The sequence below is a fragment of the Solanum dulcamara genome, chromosome 10 (genome assembly GCF_947179165.1).
Source record: "Solanum dulcamara chromosome 10, daSolDulc1.2, whole genome shotgun sequence".
NCBI classification, from domain to species: Eukaryota; Viridiplantae; Streptophyta; class Magnoliopsida; order Solanales; family Solanaceae; genus Solanum; species Solanum dulcamara.
The window spans coordinates 24999307-25024466 of NC_077246.1; positions in this window are offsets into that span (position 1 = coordinate 24999307).

The window sequence follows — 25160 nt, forward strand, 5'->3', positions numbered from 1 at the left end:
GTTTAACAGTCGATTCATCCCGTGCCTTAAAGCCAAGAAAATAATTTCAAAAGATTGCATTTATAATCATGTCTGGTCCAGGGATACAAATTATTAAGCTCCTACTATTGATTCAGGTTCTGTTTTAATGAGTTTTCAAAAGTTTTTCATAATGATCTCCCAAGCGTTCCTCTCGAAAGGAAGATATACTTTTGTATTGATCTTCTTCCTAATACCCTACCTATATCTATTCCTCCTTATTAATGGACCTGACAAAATTGAAAGAGTTAAAGGATCAGTTGAAGGATTTGTTGGATAAGGGTTTTATTAAATCGAGTATATCTCTATAGGGTACTTTGATTCTCTTTGCTAGAAATATGGTTCTCAACGTATGTATATTCACTATCGACAATTGAACAAGGTCTCTATTAAAACTAAGTATCCTATTCTATGGATTGATGATTTATTCGATCATTTCAAAGAGCAAGATATTTTTCAAATATTTATGTTCAATCGAGTTATCATCTGCTCTGAGTAAGGGAATGTAACATTGAAAACCTGGCTTTCAAAACTCGGTATGGTCACTTTGAATTCTTGGTTATATCTTTTGGACTAATAAATGCTCCTATAGCTTTAATAGATTTGATACATAGGGTGTTCAATCAATATTTGGATATGTTTGTGATTATGTTCATTGATGATATTTTGGTCTATTCTCGGAACGAAGAGGAGCAGGCCTATGATTTGAGTAATGTGTTACAATTCCTCAAGGACAATCAATTGTTTGAATATTTATCAAATGTGAGTTTTGGCTGAGTTCGGTCGCCTTTCTTGGCCATACTATCTCTAGTGAAGGTATTATGGTTGATCCTAAGAAAACTGAAGCAGTAAGGAATTGGCCTAGACTTTTGTCTTCTTCGGATATTTGATTTTTTGGGATTACCCGGTTATTATACATAGTTTATGGAAGGATTCTCTTCCATTGCATCGCCTTTGACTCAATAGAAGGTGAAATTACAATGGTCTGAGGCATGTGAGAAAAGCTTTCATGACTTGAAAGATAGACTTACCTTTGCTCTGGTGTTAACTCTACCAGAAGGTTTTGATGAGTTCATTTTGTATTGTTATGCTTCAAGGGTGAGTCTTGGTTGTGTTTTGATGAAAATGGTAAGGTGATATCCTATGTTTCTAGGCAACTCAGGGTGCATGAAAATAATTATCCAACTCATGATTTTGAGTTGGTGGCGATTGTGTTTGCATTGGAGATTTTGAGACAGTTTCTCTATGATGTCCATGTTCACATGTTCACTGACCAGAAGAGTTTGTAATATGGTTTCGACTAAAAGGAATTGAACCTTTGGCAGAAGAGATGACTTAGTTGTTCAAGTATTATGATATGAGAATGTTGTACCATCTGGGTATGATAAATATGGTTATTGATGCTCTTAGTATATTGTCTATGAATAGTCTTGCCCGTATTTAGGAGGAAAAAGAGTTAATAGTAACGTTCATATATTAGCTCATTTGGGTGTTCACTTGATTGATTCTGAGGATGGTGATGTTGTTGTTTAAAATGGTTTTGAATCATCTCTTGTGGTAGATTTTGAGGAAAAGAAAGATAATGACCCTACTTTAATTGAGTTAAAGAAAAAGCTTGCATAAAAATCCATTGAGTCCTTTTCTCAAGGGATACATTGTGTGTTAAGATATCAAGGCTATTTGTGTGTTCCCGATGATGATGGCCTCAGGGAAATGATATTTATCGAAGCTCATAGTTTGCGGTATTCTATTCATCCAAGCTTCATAAAAATGTCTAGAGATTTAAGGGAAGTGTATTGGTGGAGTAGCATAAAAATAGGATATTATGGAGTGTGTGGTCAAGTGTCATAATTGTCATCAATTTAAGGTTAACTCAGGATATTACGATTCCTAGTTGGAAGTGGGAAGATTTGAAAATGGACTTTATTATAGGTTTTCCTTCTACCCGTAGGAAACATGATTTCATTTAGGTGGTTATTGACCGAATGTCTATATTAGCTTATTTTCTTCACGTTAAGACTACTTATTCAGCCAAAGACCGTGCTATACTTTATATTTGGGAGTTGGTTAAGATTCATGGTATTTCATTATTGATCATTATGGACAGAGGTACTCAATTTACGTCTAAGTTTTGGACATCCTTCTAAAAAGGTCTTGGTACCCAAGTTAAGCTTAGTACGACTTTTCATTTGCAAATCGATGGAAAAGTCAAGCATACTATTCAAACCTTAGAAGACATGTTGAGAGCCCGTGTAATTTATTTTAAGGGTAATTGGGATGATCATTTGCTTTTGATCATGTTTGTTTATAATAATAGCTACTAGTCTAATATTCAAATGGCACCATTTGGAGCTTTGTATGGCAAGAGATGTAGATCTCCCATTGGTTGGTTTGAAGTTGATGAAGTTGCATTAATAGGTTCTAAGTTGGTGCATGAGGCCATGGATAAGGTTAAACTCATTAGATAAAGATTGAAGATTCTCCAAAGTCGACAAAAGTCCAATTTGGATGTGAGGAGAAGGGAACTTAAATTTTAGATTAATGATTGGGTTTACTTGAAACTCTAACCATGAAGGGTGTGATATATTTTTTCAAGAAAGAAAGGCTTAAACCCTAGTATATGGCCCCATACCAAATTTTGAGAAGGTTTGGCATGGTGGAATATGAGTTGGATTTGCCTTTAGAGTTGGCATTAGTCCATCCAGTATTTCATGTGTCATTGTTGAAGAAGTGTTGGTGATCCTAGCTTAATTATACCTTTAGATAGTGTGGGTGTGAAGGAGCATTTGTCCTATGAGGTGGCTCCGATTGAGATTCTAGACTGGCAAGTGCATAGGTTGAGCAATAATGGGGTAGCATCTGTTAAAGTATTATGGAGGAACCAAGAGGTTGAAGATGCTACTTGGGAGGCCGAAGTCGATATGATTCATGATATCCTCATCTCTTTCCTTCCATTATTAATTGAAGTATTAAGTTTTTTTGTGGTCACTCCCTCGTAATCAAGTGTCTAAGTCATTCTCATGATTTCATATGCATGCATGCTCATGAAGTTGATTTTAAGCTACGGTTTATGCATTTTAAAGATGTTATTGCATTTTGGTTGGGCTTCTATGTTTCTCTGCCTACTCTCTTCATGCTAGTTGAGTCCCGTTCAAGGATGAATGTTCCTAAAGGGGAGATATTGTGAGGCACCGAAAGTTGAATTTATAGTTAAAAAGTGGAATCAGTAAAAAATTTAGTCATAAGGATCTCATAATGGATTGGGTGGCTTGCCTAATGTGTCAGGAGATCACCATTGTGATAAAAATATTAGTAAGAATAGGGTAGGATTGGTTGGCGTGAGATCTTGGCATTGGTGACTTGCTCATCCTTCTTTGAGATGTAAGTGTACTCACCTACAAATTCTGATGAATTTTACTCAGAAGTAAGGAAGTTGGGCGAGAAAAGGGAAGATTCAGCAACACACCGAATAGATTCGGCGAGCTATCGCTTATTGCCAAAATTATCTGAAAGATTAGCAGAGAAGGAAGGTCAAGTTCAAGTTCAACTTTCCAATTCAAGTACATTTAGGGATTTTATTTAGTCAAGGTATGTGAAAATTCATCCATGGGTCCTTCCATGCATGGAGTCCTAAGGTTTTCCCTAATTTTTTCTTTTTGAATTGTAGTTCTAAGCCCTAATTCTTATCAAATTGCATTGGGTCAATTCAATTATAGTTTCATGGATTATCATTGATTTAATTATGCATTAATTGAGTTAAATTGCATAATTTCAAGTCGATTTCATAGACCTATGCATTATGTTATTTCAAGTATGAACCTTTGAAATTATGATCATGAATTCATGAAGCATTTTATGAAAAGCTATGATGATGATGTAGTATGATTTCAATGATGTTTCCAGAAAGTGTAAGGGTTGTGATGGGTTTTTCTCACACATTCATTTTAAAAAGGTGAAAGATTTTCTCATCTAATCATGGATTCATAAGGCTTGAAATGTTTTCCCTTTCATATATGAATCAATCATGCATATTAATGAGCTACTCTTATAACTATTTTATTATGTTAGATTTGTATGTATTCTAAGCCTTTCCAAATGAAGTTAATTACTATCATTTATGACACTTCACTAAGGATATTTACTAAGGAATGAGAGGAATTTGAGGTGCAGTTCGATCCGAAAGATCAAATAGAAATCCAAGGGAACTGTAGTAGCAGCCTCTAGTCCTTAAGTGCTTTGCCCACATAGTTTTACATTTATGGCCTAGCTAGTTGATCCACAAATAGCTCAGGTTTAAGATATTCTCCCGGAGTCTACCTTGGCATGTAACCTCTCTCTTCTATATATGTAAGTTACATCGGATTACATATTATAGCTCGAATGGTTTAACTATTTGTGAAGGTCATATCCCACACAAAAGATTTATGTAATGATATAAGTTCTCTTGATGTTATGATGCATTGAATATATAATAATGATATTACAATGTTTTCATGTTTTACTCATATTTTTAAGATATTATTCGTTCATCCTATGCGCATATTACTCATGTCCTATTATCTTTGTTCATGCATGCTTATCACATACATAGTGCATTTCATATACTAATACATACCCTTTGCCTACATTGTATCCTAATGTAGGGTGGGAAAATCATCATGCACACTCCACTCGTGGCTAGAGATTAATCTTACATTCTATTGTTGTTGAATTCTCATGTTTTGAGGACATGACATTTATATTTACTTTATGTTCTTTACGACTTTTATTCTCATGGGTGTGCTAGGAGCTTGTTCTATGCCCCCATCTAGCCTAGTAAAGGCATGTTAGATGGTATGGAGTCTATGTTGTTGTTTTTCTTTGACTTTGAGGTTGAGCTCTCTCTTTTATTGAGATATTTGTGTTGAGGTTATTATTCTGCTTAAGCTTATATTGATGTTTTACTCACCTTATGTATGCGATATATGCTAAGAGTCTTGGTTGGAATCCTCGGAATTCTGATCGTCATGTCACACCTAGCGCCTAGCTTGGGTCGTATCTGAAAATCACGCCGTCCATTCGCACACCACATATTTAGCATAATATATCTAAGGGTAGAGTAAAAGGAGCATTTCAAACATAAAGGTAATTTTTCATTAAGTAGTACATTGCAAGAACTAGAATGATTTCCTAAAACACTTCATAGGTCTCTGGTGATTAAAATTTGTACATCAACACACTAATCCTCAAGACTCTACTCGGCCTTTTCTATTATTTTGGGAGATTAGTAACCTCGGCCTCTGATACAAAATTTTCATGATCGAACTCATCAGGCCGTGCGGGCACCTAATGTAACGTCTAAATAGGAAAACCCTTACCACCAGATTTAAAACAGTTATTGTGAAATAACAAAATACCAAACTAATAACCTTATCTAAATATCTAGAATACCTCAAACTGATTAAAAAATAAATACTTTTGAGAAATACACTAAACCCTCACAAGAAACTAGTCTAAACAAGTACAAACACTTTTATGGGGATACAACATCTAAAAGAAATAAGACACAACTTCTACAATAGGGAAAGATGAGTAGAAGCCGCTAGAGATCATTGACTTCACCTACGAAACATCACTGATCCTTCAACCAATCTATTCCAAGTAGCATAGAAAGAGTAATATCAATACAAATAACATGTCATGGTAAGAATCATCGGCAACCCGAATCCACCAACTAATATCATGCAAATAATTAGAAGAAAACATGCAACTTGAAATTATATAACCCCGATCTTATAACCACAGTCCTTACTACTAGATATTACCATAATTGAAATAATACACTCTATTCTAAGCCCCACTTCCCTCTTTCTCTACCAACTCCACTACTAGGAGCCAATCGACCCTTCATATCAGATCATAACCTAATTCTCTATAACATAGACATTTCCCAGAAACACTTGTTCTACCAACACCAAATTTCCTCTACTTATTCCATTCCTGAATTTATTTCCACTACTAACTCCATTAACTAGTCTACTACCCCCTTTCAAGCCCTTATACTAGAACTTTGGCCCTTGTTAAATTTAGTAAACTGTCTTAAAAACTCTTAATAAAGCACCTTGGCTCAAATTCCCTTTATTAGTTCTATTCTAAATTACTTTAACAACCATAAACAGTCCCAATCATAATCTATGCATGAGACACCAGATCATCAACCAAACTTAGTAACCACAAATTATTAAAATACATAGCCTACAATTATTACCACCTTTATAACATAACCTTGACTCCCATTCCTAACCCATACATAACATTTACAATGGCACGATCCTCAATATTACAATCAACAACTTGATTTGGTACACCTTCCAAGTAACCTAGACCACCAAAGATCATTAAGACATCACCTACCATGTTTATCATGCAATTCCGATCTACAAAAGAACCATCCCAATAGTTAAACATAAATCCTGTCCACTAATGGAACAATATGTAACAATCACATTATGAGGAATTAAACTTGGTTCACTTATGGTACCAACAAATAAGTGAATAATCAAATATATATCAGGAGTGGCACCTGAGCCAACCAGTAGTATCCCGTACCAGGGAAGGTACCCCAGCTAATCAAAAAATATTCCCTACGAAGCGTGATACTCGATCCAATCGATAATATATTTTAGGTGTGGTACCCAATCCAACAAAGAGATATAATATACAAGGAATAGTACCCTAGCCAACCAAGAGATATTATATACAAGGAATGGTAACCGAGCCAACCTATATTCACATAAAAACAATCACAATCATAGTGAAATACAAAATACTTGTAAATACAAGTAAAGAAATAGTCTTTATTGTGTGTGATTGTTAGTCATTAGTTCACATTTAACCCTTATGTTTTCCCCAACTTACATTGTAAAAGTTTTAGTATAAAAATAGTGAACATGAAATATTGCATGTATATATATAAATAAGCTTTATGGTGGATCCCATTATGAGTACACAATCACTTGTGAGAATTTCTTTCACTAACTTCATGAATTAATACCATTCCCGTTCATTCTATTTCTCCTTTTTATTTACTCAAGTCCCAGAATTGCCTATAAACTAAAAAAAATCTAGCACACTTAATATTTATAGTCATGTCAACTTTCCTCAATATGAATTTCAAGATAATTATAATCATGAACTAGTAAGCCACCACTAGTCCAAGGATAATCCTTACTTACCTGGTATATTACCACCCAATTCAATAAATAACCAACACTCTTTAACCTTCTAGACTCCGTTCCCGAAGGCTTAGGTATGAATTATCCCATCAATACAAAAGAATATGATAAAAGAAAGACAGGTCTAATTACTACTTAGTTAAACCTAGCCTAACTAGATGCTAAGCAACTGTTGAAAACATATGAACATGAACTTTTTTCTCCAAGGGAATGAGTAGTGATGGACATAGGCATGGGATTATCGCTTTTGATCTCCTTGCGCTAACATAACTCCCCTTTATTATTCATGTAAGATCCCGTGAGAGTGAAAGTTGAAACAAGGAAAACATGCTTTAGAATGTTTACTGTTGCAACTTTATACTAGTCAACCTATGGGCCATAGGAATACTTATGGTATGTAGGAGGTGCTCGTAGGTAAGGTCTTGAAATTAGAAAAAATATGCTAAGTATAGGTTCGAGCTATGAGTGGCATCTATAGACCGTACAATATCCTACGATCTGTAGATAGGGATCGTGGAAAGGAACTGAGAAAATGACAATTTCTAGTAGCTCATGTTCTGTTCGATGAATAGTCTTACCAATCATATAAAGTTTGACGGTTTATAGCATAGACTGTAGGGTAGGTTTAGAGAAGTTAATTTTTGGGTTTTTAATGTTGTGTAGGAAATGTAGGTTTGACGACGCATAAATCAGGGTTGTAGGGTCGAAGGGCCAATTCTAATAGCTTTGGATTTTTGACACGATTTCTAAAAACCAAAGGCATGAACCATAGAAGTCTTTAAACACCATAGGTCCCGCCCGTAGGGTCACTCCGATAGAATTAATCATATCTACCCAAACTCTTCAAAGACCTCTATTTCTTTCTTTCAAAATTTCCTAAGGAATTCAAAGGTCCTCTCCTAAGTCGTCTTCGTCAAGCCAAGCTAGGGTTCCTAGAACTCAAGTGTCACGACCCAAGCCTAGGGCCTAGACGTGACATGGCAAATGAGGAACCCGAAAGTACCTCAAACAAGCCTCTTAGTATTCTTTTAGCCTTTCATAGGTAATGATGATAAATAGACAAGCGGAAATCATAATAATAAATCTTCAACTTACATATGTCCAACAATACCTCTAACTATTAGATTTAATGGGGCTAAGACAAGTTCCTAGCTCACCCTCAATCATAATAGAAGAAATGCCATAATAAAATATCTTAACATATCATAAGCTAGAAAGACAAAGGAGTATTGTTCCCGGAACATGGGAACTCACCAAAAGTAGTCTTCAATGGAATATCAACTAGCCACGTGGAGGAGAACGAGGAGGAGCACCGATCCCTACATGGTGATATCATGTAGGCAAAAGAGTATGCGTTAGTACTTTGAATGTACTAAGTATGTAAGGATGCATGAACATTGAGAAAATATTATAACATTTATGTAATATGGAACATAATGTAATACATGCATAATAAATCATATGGATATCCTTTAAAACATTCATTTTGTGGGAAGCTAACCATAACCGACATTTAAGACCATGCGAACTATTACATGGAATCCAACATAACCCCTACGTTGGCCGGGGAGACTACTTGCCAGGTAGAACTCCGTCAACTTCATTCATTTCTTTAACTTTAACTTTAAGGGCTATGTATGGATCCATTAGCCTAAGCCTACAAGGGCTCCTATGTTGGCACATAGTTAATGAGACAAGGGGTTGCTACTAGGATCCCCTTACCGAATCCCACCTCAATGCCTCATTCGGTGCTAAGTCAATCCCACGGAATAGTTTAATACTTCAAAATACATAGCATATAACTTGAGAATTCAAACATCATATTCGGTAGAATAGCTCATTAAAACATTTGATAATTCAAATATGCAAGAATTTTCCTTATTGCATAAAGAATCCATCATTCATATCATTTCATCATTCTTTCATTTCATAAGACTCCCTTTTTGATCATAGATATTGCTTTCATAAACATTTATTTGGAGTCAAAGCTTTCAAGTCAAACTTTATTAAAAACATAGTAAAACTAGGTGGGTTCAAATCACTTCAACTTGCAAATATGTATGTAAATAAATATACATAAATACTTTGAAATCCATTAATTAAAAATCATGCTTTAAACAACCCACCATGAATTTCAAGAACCTTTAAATAGATAAATAGAGGAATTACTTGCAAATCATCAATTCATAATATGAAATTATGTTGCATCAAAATAGATCAATAATCATTAGTTTAACCATGATTCATACTATTAAGTAAAAATAAGAATTTACCATAAGAAAATATTACTTGAAATCAAGATATTTAATTGAAAGAGTTTTTGGACTACATGGGTGGAAGAACCCATGGATAAATACACACATAACTTAGAGTAGAGCTTAAAGAAAATAAATATAATTTATCATATAATCAAAATAATTTAGACATGAGAGTGGAAGGAATACTCTCATTGAAACCTTACATACCTGGAAACCGAAGCTTTAGTTGGTACCGGAAGACTTAATGAACACTCTTGAGTCCTAGCTTCTCTCCTTGCCGGAATGTTTTATGTACTACCCGGAATATATGAATCACCGGAATAGTATTTCTTCACTACTAAGAACTAAAACTATATTTGAGAATGTGTATAGAGAGAAGATTTGCTTGAGAAAGCTTGATGAATAAAATGAGGAAATAAGGTGGGTATTTATAGGTGGAAAGATGACCTAACAATAAATAAAATAATTATAAATAAAAATCTAAAAATTTAGTGGAATATATTGATGTCATGGATGATGTTAAATGGAGGATAATTTATGTCATGAGTGATGTCAAATGTATCTAGATCTTTCTATGGTAGGTGAAATGAGTTATCTTTGACAGAATACTCTTTTTGGGAGCTACGTTTGAATAAGATAAATTCCTTATTAGGATTTGGTGTCTTCATAAGAATTGTAGATATGGAAGTCTAGTTTCATATCGTTCAAGAATCAACCAATTTGGATAAACCTACAGTGAGATATGATTTTTCTTCTATAAACACTCATTTCCGTAACAGCATCCTACCTTACAAAGATTAATTTATTTGACCTACTTAACCTCCGAATCTTAAAATATGGTCTTCATAAAGGTTGTAGGTAATGATCTTGTGCTTACTCCGAAATTTGAATCACTCAATTTGGATATTGCTATGAAAAGTTATGACCAAAATACAGAGGCTGTATCATGTTTAGGCAAAAATTGAAACATCGTATACAACGTTTTTAGGGGATATTACATCAAGTCTCTTCTCAAACTCTTAGGCATGGTTTCAATAAGGTATGTAGGAATTTCATCCATGGATCATCTTATAATCATGGATTGCCAAAGATTTTGCTACTTTTTCCATCAAATTCAATCTAATTTTCCTAGGTTTTTGATTATCTTGTATTGAGTTTATTCAATTATGCTTTTATTCAATCACAATAATATTATTTTATATAAATTGATCTTAATTACATATTTTTGATGAATTTCCCATAAGACCATGCACTATGTTTATATAATGATGATGAATAATGCCTTAAGTTTATGTATGCATCATGATTTTTAATAAATATAATTTAAGGATGCTTCTAGATGAAGTATTGATATGAAATTTTATGAAAAAGCTTATCATGATTATAAATTCTTCTTCTAAAAGCCCTAATTTCATGATTGCATTGGATCTTATTAATTATGAATAATTTCATTTCTATTAGACTAATTATGCATAATTCACATCATTTTGCATGACTTTAAGATAAATTTCAATGATCCCTGCTATATGCTAGTTTCAAGAATATTTTCAATGAACTATAATCATGATTTTCAAGTAATTTCAATGAAAGATTTATGTATGATGACCAAGGTTTGTGAATGAATAATGAGAGATTATGAATGATGTTTTCATGATTTTTTAAGCAAAGAAATAGTGCAATAAGGATAATTCTTCGACAATCATATTAAACAAGTTTAAAGGTGGTGATAGAACTTGCTTACCAACTCATGATGATGATGAAAGATGAGCTACTATGATATTATTTTATAAGGATGGATTGGTATCTATTATAACCTTTCCTAATGATGTTAATCACCATATTTTCATGAAGTTCCATTGGGATAATGACTAAGCATCAAGAGGAATTTAAGGCGCGGTTCAGTCTTGTAGCCATTGTAGCTACCCAAGTGAATCCTAATAACAACCTTAAGCCCCTAACTACATTTCTCGTGTAGGTTTATGCTACCAAATGATGAAACTAGTGGATCAACATATAGCATTTACATACTTTTGTGTTTTCTTTACCGTTTTATCCCTTCCCACACCTTTTTTATTTCTCTTATATGGTGTTGGGATGGTTGGAACGCTCCTCAAGGTGTGAGATTTATTTTTGAGGATGTTTGGCTATTTTAGAGGCTTAAGATTTGAAAGAGTTGACTTTAGTCAATATCTAGAGATTCGGGCGTTGTATGAGAATTCCGATGGTTCCACTAACTTCAGAATGTCCATTTTGGTCTAGAAGGAAGATTGGTTTGGGTATTGGAGTCTTTATTTTGTGATTAGGTGGTTTTTCCATTTTAACTTTATGTTTTGGCAAAGGTTTGACTTCAGTTAATATTTTGAGTAAATGTGCTTGGATGAAAATTCTGTCATCACTGTTAGCTCTAGAACGCCGAGTTTGGTCTAGAACAAGCTTTGGTTGGGCTCCCAAAATGCTCTGACTGAGTTTTAGGTCGTTTGTACATTTTGAAAGCTTTCTTTGGAAAGCATTGACTTTGGTCAACATTTCAATGAAACAACCTCTGCTAGAAAATCTATCAATTCCATTGAGTCAGGAATGCCATTTCTGGTTGGGTAGCATTGTCCATTTGTGTACACGGGGTGCCAAATCAATTCCTGAGCCCCGTGAAGAAAAAATCAATTCTCCAAATTTCAGCACCAGCTGAACTGCTGGTGCAGAAGATTTTACTCTTTGTGTTCGCGACCCAGGGGTCCATGATCGTGAAGGTATGAGACCCTGGACATCATGATTGTGTGGCTGACCATCAGGATAATGATGGGTTAGTTGAAGTATACCTCGCATTCGCGAGGCTTATCTCGCCATCGCGATGAATAAATTCTTTGATTTTAGTGAATTAAAAGACCCATTTCCAGCAGCTAAGTCCTATTTTGGGAAGTACTAATTTTGGGATTTTGAGAGCTCCTCTTGGCTATTTTTGATCATTCTTACTCCGGTGTGTTGGGAATTCTTGTGGGGATATTCCGAGAGCCTTACCCATCCTAAAAACCTCATAAGTTTCCCTTAAATTAGTCATTTTCTTCCAATTTGAACTATTCTACGGCTTTGAATGTGGTGGGGTTGTTTGAGCTCTTCTGGTGCTCTAAATATGCCCATTATTAGTCATTTTCTTGCAATTTGAACTATTCTACGGCTTAAATGTGGTGGGGTTGTTTGAGCTCTTCCGGTACAAGTTTCTTGAGTTATTTGGGACCTTGTGACGTAGTTGATATTTTTAATTATAGCAATATGGGTATCATTGGCCTTGTTTTGACGTGTTCTTCGATTATTTGGAGGCGACCTGGAATGGAAAGACTATAGTTTTGCATTTTAGGTGTGATTCAAACTTTGAGGTAGGTTATGGCTTACTGTTGTTAAACTTGGCTTGGTTAGAATTTGTATATTTTGAGTCATATGATTTTTTACATACTATTTTCCTTATTTGCCTCATCGGTGTTAAAAGCCTTGTTTAAACGAAAGAGTAAAAAGTGAAAATAAGACTTTTGGCTAATCAATAAATAGGAGGGATTTATGGAAAACCGGTGATATCTTATTTCTGAAAATTCATTGTTGTTGAGCTCGAGGTATGATTCCGGATGGACCTCTTATTGACTTTAGGCTATACTTTCATTTGATAATCTCGAGATGTGAATTCCTAGCAACCCATTGATATATATTTTGGGTTATTATTTTGATATTGACGAGCTCGAGGAATGATTCTAGGATCCTCATTATTTAATGAGCTCGAGGGTTATTCTGAGCGTTTCATGATACTTTTGGAGGATATAGAGCCTTAAATATTAGTTCAATTGTGAATTCTCTTGTTATTTTATCAGTTGAAATTATTGATGTAACTACATGGTTGGTTGGACTTACTTGATTACCAAATGATTATTCTCGTACCCTGTTTTCCCATACATGTAGTTTGTGTTCCTCTCTTATTGTTATTAATATCATCGTACTACTTATTATATATTTATATTTTTTGAGCTCGATCGGCCTATGATGCCTATTGAGTACCCCAAGGTTTGTTACTCATACTGCATTTTATTGATGTAGCTTCTAGTTCAAGCCACCCCCAACGCATGCCTTATAATCTATAGCAGTGCCAGATTCAGATTGTGGTGAGCTCCCGACATTCAGAGACTTGCTACTTTCCCTTTTTGTATTGACTTACACTTGTACTTTTGGATAGTAAGATTTGTATTGTATATTTACATATTGTCAGCTTCTGTAATTAGTAGCTCTTATGTAGTGAAACTAGGTTCGGTATTGGTTTAGTGTCAGTTCGACATTTTTGGTCACTATCGGGCTTTTTGTATATTTTGTATTGTATATATATATTTATACCCTGGCTCGACTATTCTTTTGTTATGTTCTTCTTGATTCCGCTTTCTTATGTTATTATTTACTTATTTAAAATGAGATTTGACTTTCGTATTAGTTGGGTTTGTCTTGCCTACTCGGCGGTTATAGTACGCATCATCATGTCTTGAATATGGGTCATGATAGGGTGGTATCAGATCTTAGGTTCACCAATTTCACCACTATAGGAGCAAGTGTCTAGTAGAGTCCTGCAAATCGGTATGATGACGTCCATATACAATCTTCAGGAGGCTATAGGACATTGGTAGGAATTAATTCACTATTCTTATTTCTAATCATGCGCTAATGATGATGAACACCTCTAAATTCTAATTGTTTCACTCTTTCTCAGATGGCGTGGATAAGATCTACTTAGGGTGAGCGAGGACCCTCTAAGCCTATAGATAGAGCCCCAACATGGGGTAGGGATTAAGGTTGAGGTAGAGGCTGGGACAGAGTTCAAGCCACAACACCTTTGCTGGAGATAGATATAGAGGTTGAGCAGTTTGAGTCTCAGCCAGTGGAGGAGCATCCAACCCAGCCTCCACCCGAATTCGTGTCCACACTAGTGTTACATGATACCCTAGCTCAGATCCTCAACTTTATGAAGGGGATAGCTCAAGCAGGGACATTATCTAGTACTTCAGCTTCACCTCTGGTTTGATAAGAGGCATAGACTTTAGGCCAAGACAGGACACAGTATGATCAAACCCTAGTTTTACAGCCCACTATTACTTCTCCTCGTCTGGTGATTCAGCCTACTCCTATGGTTGTTCAGCTTAAGGCAACTAGACCGTTTATGATTGTAGAGGAGTAGAAAATGTTAGGGAGGTTTATCATATTATGTCCTCCCAACTTCTTAGGTGCTGCGTATGAGAATGTCCACAAGATTCTGGTTAGTTTCCAAGAAAGGTTGCATAACCTCGGATTAGTGGAGCCCCATGACATCAATTACACTACTTTCCAGCTGGATGGACCAGTAAAGCAGTGGTGAAGATCATATCTTAGCTATAGACCCATTAGATTATCGCCCATGTCGTGGACTTAATTCTCCAAGCCTTTCTTAGAGAAGTATTTACCCCACAACTTGAGGGAGAGACTGAGGTATGAGTTCACAGTATTGGTGCATGGATCGATGATGGTCACAAAGTAGGAGTCTCAATTCTATGAGCTCTCTAGGCACGCTACTATAATCATGACGATAGAGGAGGATCAGGTACACCGATTTGTTAGAAGGTTATCTGTTCCTTTGAGGTTAGCTATAGAGAACATGGTTGCATTGGGCTGTTCTTTCTTGTGGATAGAAAATCATGAATGTACTATTGAGGCTATACGTTATGAGGCCTACGGAGACAGTGATAAAAGGCCTCGCTGCTAGGGTAGTTTTAGTGTACGCCAGTCACATTGTAGGGGTTCATTTGGTAGAGGCCATCCATAGCAGTATCCATCTAGCAGACTAGTTTAGTTAGACTTATAGTTTACCGATAGTGGATCAATAGTTGTCGGTAGTCAGTGCGGCCAGACTTTGGGTTAGTCTTCTTGGGTTCATACTTTTGGGTTTTCAGGTCGTAGTTTTTATTCAGGTTCTGCTGGGATATGATAGGGGCTTCATTTAGAGGGCCATGCTATGAGTGTGGTGTGATAGGTCACTTTGCCAAAGAGTGTCCTACTATAAGTCATTGTAGATGCCAAAGTCAACAGAGTCCACAGTGTCAGCAGGTTTGGTCCCCCAAGGCCCCAGTTCAGTTGCCTAGAGAGAATATGCAAGGTGGTAGTGGTGATTCACAAGTTACTAGGAGTGGTCCCTAGGTAAGATAGACAGGTGGTAGAGGTGGACGCAGTCATATATATGCCTTTGTAGTAGGGTAGAGGCAGAGATGTTGAATGTCGACATCACAGGTACGATGACCGTCTCTCATCAGCCTGCTTATAATTTATTTGATCTACGGTCCACTTACTCGTATGTATTTGCTCGTTCTTCTACTTGATGGGATGTTTTATGTAAGTCAATGTCTGTGCCTATATGTGTAGCTACTCTCGTAGGTGATTCTTTAATAGTGGATCAAGTGTATCGATCTTGTGTGGTGACTATCATGGGGTAGGATACTATAGTTTACATGATTGTGCTAGATATGATAGTTTTTTGCTTGATTCTAGGCACGGATTGGTTGTCTACTCATCATGCATAATACACCCCACACTCTAGAGCTCAAAATATCTCTTAAGCTTGTTAGTAGTTACTATGTGATCCGGATAATCTACAACGCCATTAAACAACTCCAAGGAAGGCAGAATGTGATACCCCATAGTAGGGAAGGTTAGAAATAGGGTTATGAGAAGTCAAAAGAAGTTGGAGGCCAAGTAAGGAGTCGTAGGACTTGACTTACCTACGTAAGCTACTAACTTAGAAATCCTACACGCTTAAGCTACTTGAGTATATGTCAAGCTTAAGTAGCAAGGAGTGTATAGGCTCTTGAAGTAAGATGAGATTACGAGCTCACGAAAGATAAATAAGGAAACGATGCACCTACTCGAAGCAAGTAGGTGATGCACCTACTTGGATGAGTAGGTTATGCACCTACTTGGATGAGCAGGTCATGCACCTACTTAGGGTCAAGTAGGCGATGCAGAAGCTTGGGGTGGACCCCACTTCCATATGGCAGCATGTGATTGGCCACATGGGTTGAGGTGGCACCCTAGGAGGCTGCCACATGTCACCCTAGGGGGCTGTCACGTGGAACCTTCTAAAGAGGTGTATATATATATGTGTTAAGTGACTCTTAGTCACATCTATCATCCAAATATTCATCCAAAAGAAAGGAAAAACACGTGAAGAACAAAAGGAGAGAAAACGTTGGAAGAAAAAGAAAGGCAGCCATGGTTTTGAGAAATTAAAGGTAAGTTCTTCAATTTTTCTCCGTGAATTAATTATCTAAGGTGTTACCCAACCACATAGACATGTATATATGTATCTTACGATGTCTACGGAATTATTACTTCAGCTTTACGCTTAGAAAAGTAAGACAGAAAAAGAGAAAAACGTTGGAGGGCAAGAGAAGGAGCTACGGGTTTAGGGGCTGCCAAGGTAAGCCTCCGAGTTTCGTTCCATGAATTAATTATTTTAGGTGTCCCACAATTATATAATTATTCTTTATAACAAAAAAATCCAATTTGGGGAAGCGGAGAAGTAACACAAACAGCCCGCTCAATTTCAGCACGTTTGGAGAAGTTTCGAGTTGCAATTTGACAGTTTTGGCCAATTTAGGGTAAGGTAAGGTGTATCCTTTAAATTTGGACTTTATGGTGTTATTATGGAGTGTATTATACACCTTTTTTGTGGCTGGAAACGTAAAAATGGTATAGGAATACTTGACATTGGAGACAATCCAAATTGTAGTCGTTATAGTTGAATTGTCGTCGAAATGAAGTGTTGTGCTTGTGGTGTGATGTTTCAGGTGTGTGGGGGTTGGTTGAAGGGCCTAAATGTATTCTAAAAGGTGTATGGGTTATTATGGTTGCAGCCAAGCGACCCCTCATTTCATATAAGTAAAGATGTTGCGAAACAAAGACTAGAGACCCTCTTTTGGTATCATAGTTTTGAGCAAGTCGTTTGGAGTTTATGTTGTATATTGTTGACATGAATTGCTTAAAAATATGCTGAAGGTTGTTGTTGTTGGTTGGCTGTAGTGATTAGGTATGTAATTAGAACTTGTCAAGGAGACGAACAAGGAAATAGATTCCATGAATACTAAGATGGAACCTAAGATACTGGAAATATAAGAGTGGTTGATATTCGTATTACTTTCATGTTGAATAGGTTCAAAGGACGACGAGGCAAACAAGATAAAGAGTAACTCATAAGAGGTATGTGAAGCTCTCTCTTGGCATGTTTTTGACATAGGTATGCAAAGCCTATTCTTTCTCTTCCTTTTGTCATGTATTAGATGTAGGCTATGGATGATGAAAGCTTCGGGGAAACTTCACTCTTAGGTTCAGAATATGACTTCAGGACTCTCGGTCACTTCTGGATGTTAAGACTTTTAATGTTGTTAAACTCCTACTCCTCGAGTCTTCTATATATGACTGTATAACAATTGATTCGACTAAGCCCTTTTTATAAAAAATAAAGGCTCTGAGATAACCAACGATCGAACTACTATAAGATATTTCATACTGGTATATGTCTAGGATCTCCAAAACTCCCTTTTACATAGTCCTTATTGACATTTAGAGGGTATACATCAGATACTTTCTGCCCTAATCTCCAAGGATGATTCACCTAATGACTTCATTGAGTCTCCGTTAATGATTTAAACTGTGTTTTATTTCTCACTACTCTACTAATGTATACTCTAACAATTCTTTCATTGCGCCCGGGCTGGGAATAGTAATCGTACATAATTCACTGCATTTTTCACCGCTCCCTCACTAGAGGGCCGGGTACGTATATATATATATGATGATGTGATGTAATAAGGTGGTGATGGCACTGGGGATATGATGGTTTTACAGATATCATTCACTAGACCCTTGGAAGGGCCGGCTATATGGTATGATATGAGCATGCATGCTTTTGTAATTCACAGAGTACAGGTATAGGCTTCTAATTTGATAATTTGTTCCCCTGCTTCTTTATGTTGGATATACCTCCAGTTGTATTATGTTACGTTTTACATACTCAGTACATATGTCGTACTGACCCCCTTTTCTCGAGGGGCTGCGTTTCATACCCGTAGGTATAGATATAGGTTTTGGGAGTCTATCAGCCTAGGATTCTGCGCAGCTAAGCAGGAAGAGGCTCCATTATATCGGAGCCTAGTTTTTGATACTATTCACTAATATATAAAATTGTTTTGTTTATTCAGGGGTACGGCGGGGGCTCTATCCCGCCATATGTTTTCGTTAATATTTTAGAGTTCTACAGACATATATATATGGGTTATATATGTCAGTTTGGTTTAGCTGGGTCTATATGATATATTGTACGTGTTGTTATATTATGGTAGCCTGGTCGGCTTACGTGCCCTTCCATGAGATGATACAAATGAAAGAGGCTACAAATATACAGAATGTTATAACCTATAGGGGTTCTCATATACGTATCATGCTATTGTAGTCCAGTTTGACTACATTTGATTTATATGCATTGCATGTTTATAATTTGACGTGACCTCTAATGATAGATATGTATACGGGGGGTCCAATCGGACCCCAGTCGCAGCCTACGGGGTAAGTCCATTATTTTTATACTATTATTGATATTAAAAGCCTTGTGTGGCTGCGATATAAGATGATATTGAAAGCCCTGTATGGATGTGATATGATATGAATATATATATGTATTGGCCCTGTGAGGCATTGTTGGTATTTTCTGCGTGTAGGTTTTGGGATAAGTAACGAGTATAGAGGAAACTCTGCCGAAATTTTCCCAGAACAAGAAAAGGGAATGAAACATAAAGTCTTAATATGTCTTGGAAATTGATACCAAGTACCCCTATTATGGTTAACTAAAGCTATAAGAGGTACCTTTCAGGTCGTCAATAAAGGATACCCTTTTTACTCGGGGAAATTTATTATGGAGAAACAAATGTATGTCTGAGCAGTACAGTTTAGACCACAATATCTCCAGCCGTAATTGTGTTGTAGAAAAAAAGAGAAGCTTAGATTGAAAGGTAAGATGTCCAGTAATTGAGCTTCAATCATTTTGAAAGAGTACCAAGCCCCCAAATCCTAATTGTAAATTAGATAAGTTGTTCATAACTCGAGGATAAACTCAGAGGGAGACCAGCTAGGTCAAGTGTTAAAAGAAGTATTGTGATTTTTAAGAGATTCTAATTTCTTCCAACAATGGTTGGAAAATAGTTTAAGATAACAGTTTATAGTTCTTCATCGACTAAATGGGGAAAGAGCTTCGGACAAAAGCACCTCAAAGAGATATTAGGAACTAAATGTTAGTAAGAACCAAAAAAGGGATATGTAAGTATGAATTGAATGGTGTAATACAATTATACAGGGATAAAGTAGGACCACTAGTAAGGCGCACTTAGTATACGTTGACTAACTTAAAAGCCTGTGTTGGGTACACAGTAAGGGTAAGGGCTACAAAGTATAAAGGAGTAATATGCGTATACAACGTCACCCCGAAAATAATGGAACTCTTAAGAGACAAAGATGAAAAACTAAAGGAATAAATGGCACAACTTCCATTCATCCCAAGAAACAAAGGATATAGGTTGGGAAAGCCACTACTCTAAGAGAACCTTAGACAATGAATGTCAAAATACAAATGTTGCCTAGTTAAAAGAAAATTTAGAACGGCTACAAGTGTATATTAATTTTTATAAGGATAAGTAGAATATGGCCTTGGGCGAGTTTTTCCAGGGGTCCCATTACTTAAGTACATATTAATAGAGGAGATGTCACACTATGTATGGAAAGGTTCCAGTTGCTTTGTGATTTAGCCAAGGTTTTGTATATGGATAATTAGGTTATAAAATATACGGAAAAACAGGGACATGATGCAGTACTAAGTAGACTAGGGAAGGAAACCGGGTGAATTTGAGACTGGACCTAGAGAGATAGAGTAAGGTATAAGTAGGTAAAAGTATAAGTACCCTCTAAAGGGGGGAAGCAAGTAAGAGAACTGCAAGGGTAAGATGGAGGCAATTGATGGGGCAACATGCTTGAATGTTTAAACTACAATAAGATCCCTTGCTGAACCAAGTTAGAAAGGTCTGGAAGCCACCAGTAATTGGATAAAAGTCAGAATGGTATGTAAGACAGCGTTAAGAAGTTTTGATGAGACCCTGAATGATATAACACTAGAAGGTGGGTACATATAAAAGCAAAAGAATATACCAATGAAAGGATATCGAATAACTTAAGGGACACTATAAAGGAAAATTACAGCATGCTAGATCAATAGCCACATGTTGGCTGTAGAGTTGGTCGCAAATGATGTTGCGATAGATAAATAACCAAGGAAAAGAAATAGCAAGACTCTTATGGTAGGAGATAAGACGAAAAAGGAGAAATAAGGAAATAAAAAGATGTATGACAAGGTATTTCTTGCACTCTCTCATATTCTCGTAAAGGTAAAGAATGACACGAGAATGTGTCAAGAAGGTTACAAGCGGGGATAAGGAAAAATTGTGAAATGGTTTAAATAAGATGGACAAGACTAACTGGTTACTATAGGATTGGCAAGCTTATATGTCAAATTCCTTTAAAACTGTGCCAGCTAAGGATAGACAAAACTCAAAGTGTCTCTAAAGGTCACTATATGAACGAACTTTAGCCCTACTCGGTCGCCAACTCTAATGAATGGGTTCGTACAAAAATAGGTGAATACAATAGGAGGATTTAAACAAAAATGATCAAAAAAGGACATGGTCATAGTAGAACTAAAGATTACCCCTGTACCAGTTGCAAGTTAACAAAGGAAAGGGCAAGGCAACACATAAAGATTGGTGAGACGACGCTAAGATAAATCTTAGGCTAAGTTGAGTGCTCCGCTCATTATGGCAAGGATTACAATGAAACGTGACATGAAGACTTCCCAGGGAGGTCACCCATCCCAGTATAACTCTCTCCCATGTACACTTAACTTCTAAATTCTGGTGGAATTTAGTGCAATAGTGCGGGTGTGATCGCGCGAGATAGAAGAATCTGAACTAGCGGCGGAGAAACGACATGAGATTATATTCCTAGAGTACTATAAGTTACGTTGAGTGTATTGTAAAAAGGATTTAAGCAAGAAAAGAAGGATTAGCTAATTGCTAACTAACGACACACTCGAATGCCATAGTTCTTTAATATAGTACTAGTTAATGAGAGGCAAACTACAGAATGTTTATATGGGCCAGTGGGCGAGGAATTTTCGACACCACTTGGCAGCCAACTCTGAGGGCGAAAAAGCAAAACCCAAAAGGTAAGGATACCAGTTGATGAAGTTTACGGAAGAAATGAAGTAATACCTGAGGTTGAAAATTCCACAATATGACCAGGGCTACAAGACTCACTTCCCATTCCGTCGACAGATGACTTTGGAGGGAATGTTACCTAGGGATTAACGATATTAGCCTATGCTCCTTCAATCAATGGCTACCTACTCAGCCGAGAAGGGGTAAAATTATAGGGTAAAAGAGGGATAGGACCTTACGGAGTCCCCATGGCTATTATCCCAGATGAAGGAGCCCAAGTTACAATTAACTACTAAGGATCAGTCCACGAAGAAACTAGGAACACAGACAAGTCTTGGTATACTATTTTACCCTCAAACCAGATGAACATGCTAAAGCATACCACTTAAACTATAAAAGATATGTCATGAGCTGGTGTTGTTAACCTCGAAAATAGCTGGGATGATTATCTATCACTTATCAAGTTGCCTACAATAATAATTACTACTCTAGTATCCCAATGGCCCCGTACAAGACTGGTAGAGCAAGACATGTAAGACCCCTATTGGATGGGTCAATACTAGAAAGACTAAGCTAAAAAGGCCCCGACATGATTAAGCAAGCTATTGACTAACAGCCCAGAGTTAGCAGAACTAATATACAGATAATCGACATCGACATACAAAGTTCAAATTAATGATTGAATGTTCATAACAGGGTCACCCAAAGAAAGAAACTTAACCCAAAATATATTAGACTGTATCAAGTTGCTCATAAAGTGGCCAAAGTGGCTGGTGAGCTAAGCTTACCACCTTATTTTGAAATAGTACGCCCAGTCTATCAAATAAGGATGCTTCACAAGGGTACTGATGAACCACCCAGGGTATGTTCCATAGATGATGTCCAGGAAATGGAATCCTGCAAGGAACAACTTGTCACCATCATAGATCGACAGACTAGAAGAGTGTAAACTAAAGACGTGCCTTCCATCAAGATACTATGGAAAAACAAAAATCAAAAAAGGGGATGACCTGAGAAATTGAAGAGGACATAAAACATAAGTATTCATACCCATTCCCGATGTCTACAGGTAACCCTAACTCCTAAAACTCATATATTAATTATTTGGATGAAAATATGTGTGATCTCAATAGAAAACAATCTCCCTACAATTGGTTTAAGGTCTTGAGGGAGGTTTTATCTAACATTCAGGGACGTATGTTCTAAAGGGGGGAAGGATATTACACCCCACACTCTGGAGCTCGAAATGTCTCTTAATCTTGTTAGTAGTTGCTATGTGAGACGGATAATCTACAACACCATTAAACAACTTCAAGGAAGGGAGAATATGATACCCCATAGTAGGGAAGGTTAGAAATAAGGTTATGAGAAGTTTGAAGAAGTTGGAGGCCAAGTAAGTAGTCGTAGGACTCGACTTACCTATGTAAGCTACTAACCTAGAAGTCCTACACACTTAAGATAATTGAGTACATGTCGAGCTTAAGTAGGAAGGAGTGCATAGGATCTTGAAGTAAGATGAGATTACGAGCTCACGAAAGAGAAATAAGGAAACAACGCGCCTACTCGAAGCAAGTAGGTGATGCATCTACTTGGAAAAGTAGGTGATGTACCTACTTAGGGTCAATTAGGTGACGCAGCATCTTGGGGTGGACCCCACTGCCACATGGCAGTATGTGATTGGCCACATGGGTTTAGTTGGCACCCTAGGAGGCTGCCAGATGTCACCCTAGGGGGATGCCATGTGTCACCTTCTAAAGAGGTGTATATATATGTGTTAAGTGACTATTAGTCACATTTTGCATCCAAATTTTCAGCCAAAAGAAAAAAAAATATGAGGAACAAAAGGAGAGAAAACGATGGAAGAAAAAGAAAGGCAACCATAGTTTTGAGAAATTAAAGGTAAGTTCCTTAATATTTCTCTATGAATTAATTATATACGGTGTTCCTCAACTACATTGAGATGTATATATGTATCTTACGATGTCTATGGAATTATTTCTTCAACTTTATGCTTAGAAAAGTAAGAAAGAAAAAGAGAAAAACGTTGGAGGGCAAGAGGAGGAGCTATAGGTTTGGGGGCTGCCAAGGTAAGCCTCCGAGTTTCATTCCGTGAATTAATTATTTTAGGTGTACCACGGTTATATAATGATGCTTTATAACCAAAAAACTCCAATTTGGGGCAGTGGAGAAGTAACTCAAATAACCCGCTCAATTTCAGCATATTTGGAGAAGTTCTGAGTTGTAATTTGGCAATTTATGGTGTTGTTATGGAGTGTAGTATACACCTTGTGTGTGGATGGAAATGTAAAAATGGTATAGAAATGCTTTACATTAGAGACAATCTAGATTGTAGTCGTTATAGTTGAATTGTCGTTGAAGTAAAGTGTTGTGCTTATGGTGTGCTATTGCAGGTACGTGGGGTTTGGTTGCAGGCCTAAATGTTTTCTAAAAGGGGTGTAGGTGCTGATGGTTGCATCCAAGCGACCCCTCGTTTCATATAAGTATAGATGTTGCAAAACAAAGACTAGAGACCCTCTTTTGGTATCATAGTTTCGAGCAAGTCGTTTGGAGTTTATGTTGTATATTGTTGACATGAATTGCCTAAACATAAGCTGCAGGTTGCTGTTATTTTTTGGATGTAGTAATTAGGGATGTAATTGGAAATTTTGATAGGGCATATTATAGGGGAGGTGCTACCCAATTTTCACTAACGCCTTAACTTATTAAAGAATTAGTCAAGGAGACGAACAAGGAAATAGATTCCATGAATACTAAGGTACAACCTAAGATACTGGAAAGCTAAGAGTGGTTTATATTCGTATTTCTTTTATGTTGAATAGGTTCAACGGACAACGAGGCAAATGGGATAAAGAGTAACTCATAAGAGGTATGCGAAGCTACCTCTTGAAATTTTTTTGACATAGGTATGTAAAGCCTATTCTTTCTATTCCTTTTGGCATGTCTTAGATGTAGACTATGGATGATGAAAACTTCGGGGCAACTTCACTCTTAGGTTCTTAATATGACTTCAGGACTCTTGGTCATTTTTGGATGTTAAGACTTTTAAAGTAGTTAAACTCCTACTCCTCGAGTCTTCTATATGACTGTATAACAATTGATTCGACTAAGATTTTTTTGTAAAAAAAGAAAGGCTCTGAGATAACCAACGCTCGGACTACTATAAGATATTTTATACTGGTATATGTCTAAGATTTCCAAAACTCCCTTTTACATAGTCCTTAGTGACATTTAGAGGGTATAAGTCAGATACTTTCTGCCCTAATCTCCAGGGATGATTCACCTGATGACTTTATTGAGTCTATGTTAATGATTTAAACTGTGTTTTATTTCTCACTACTCTAATC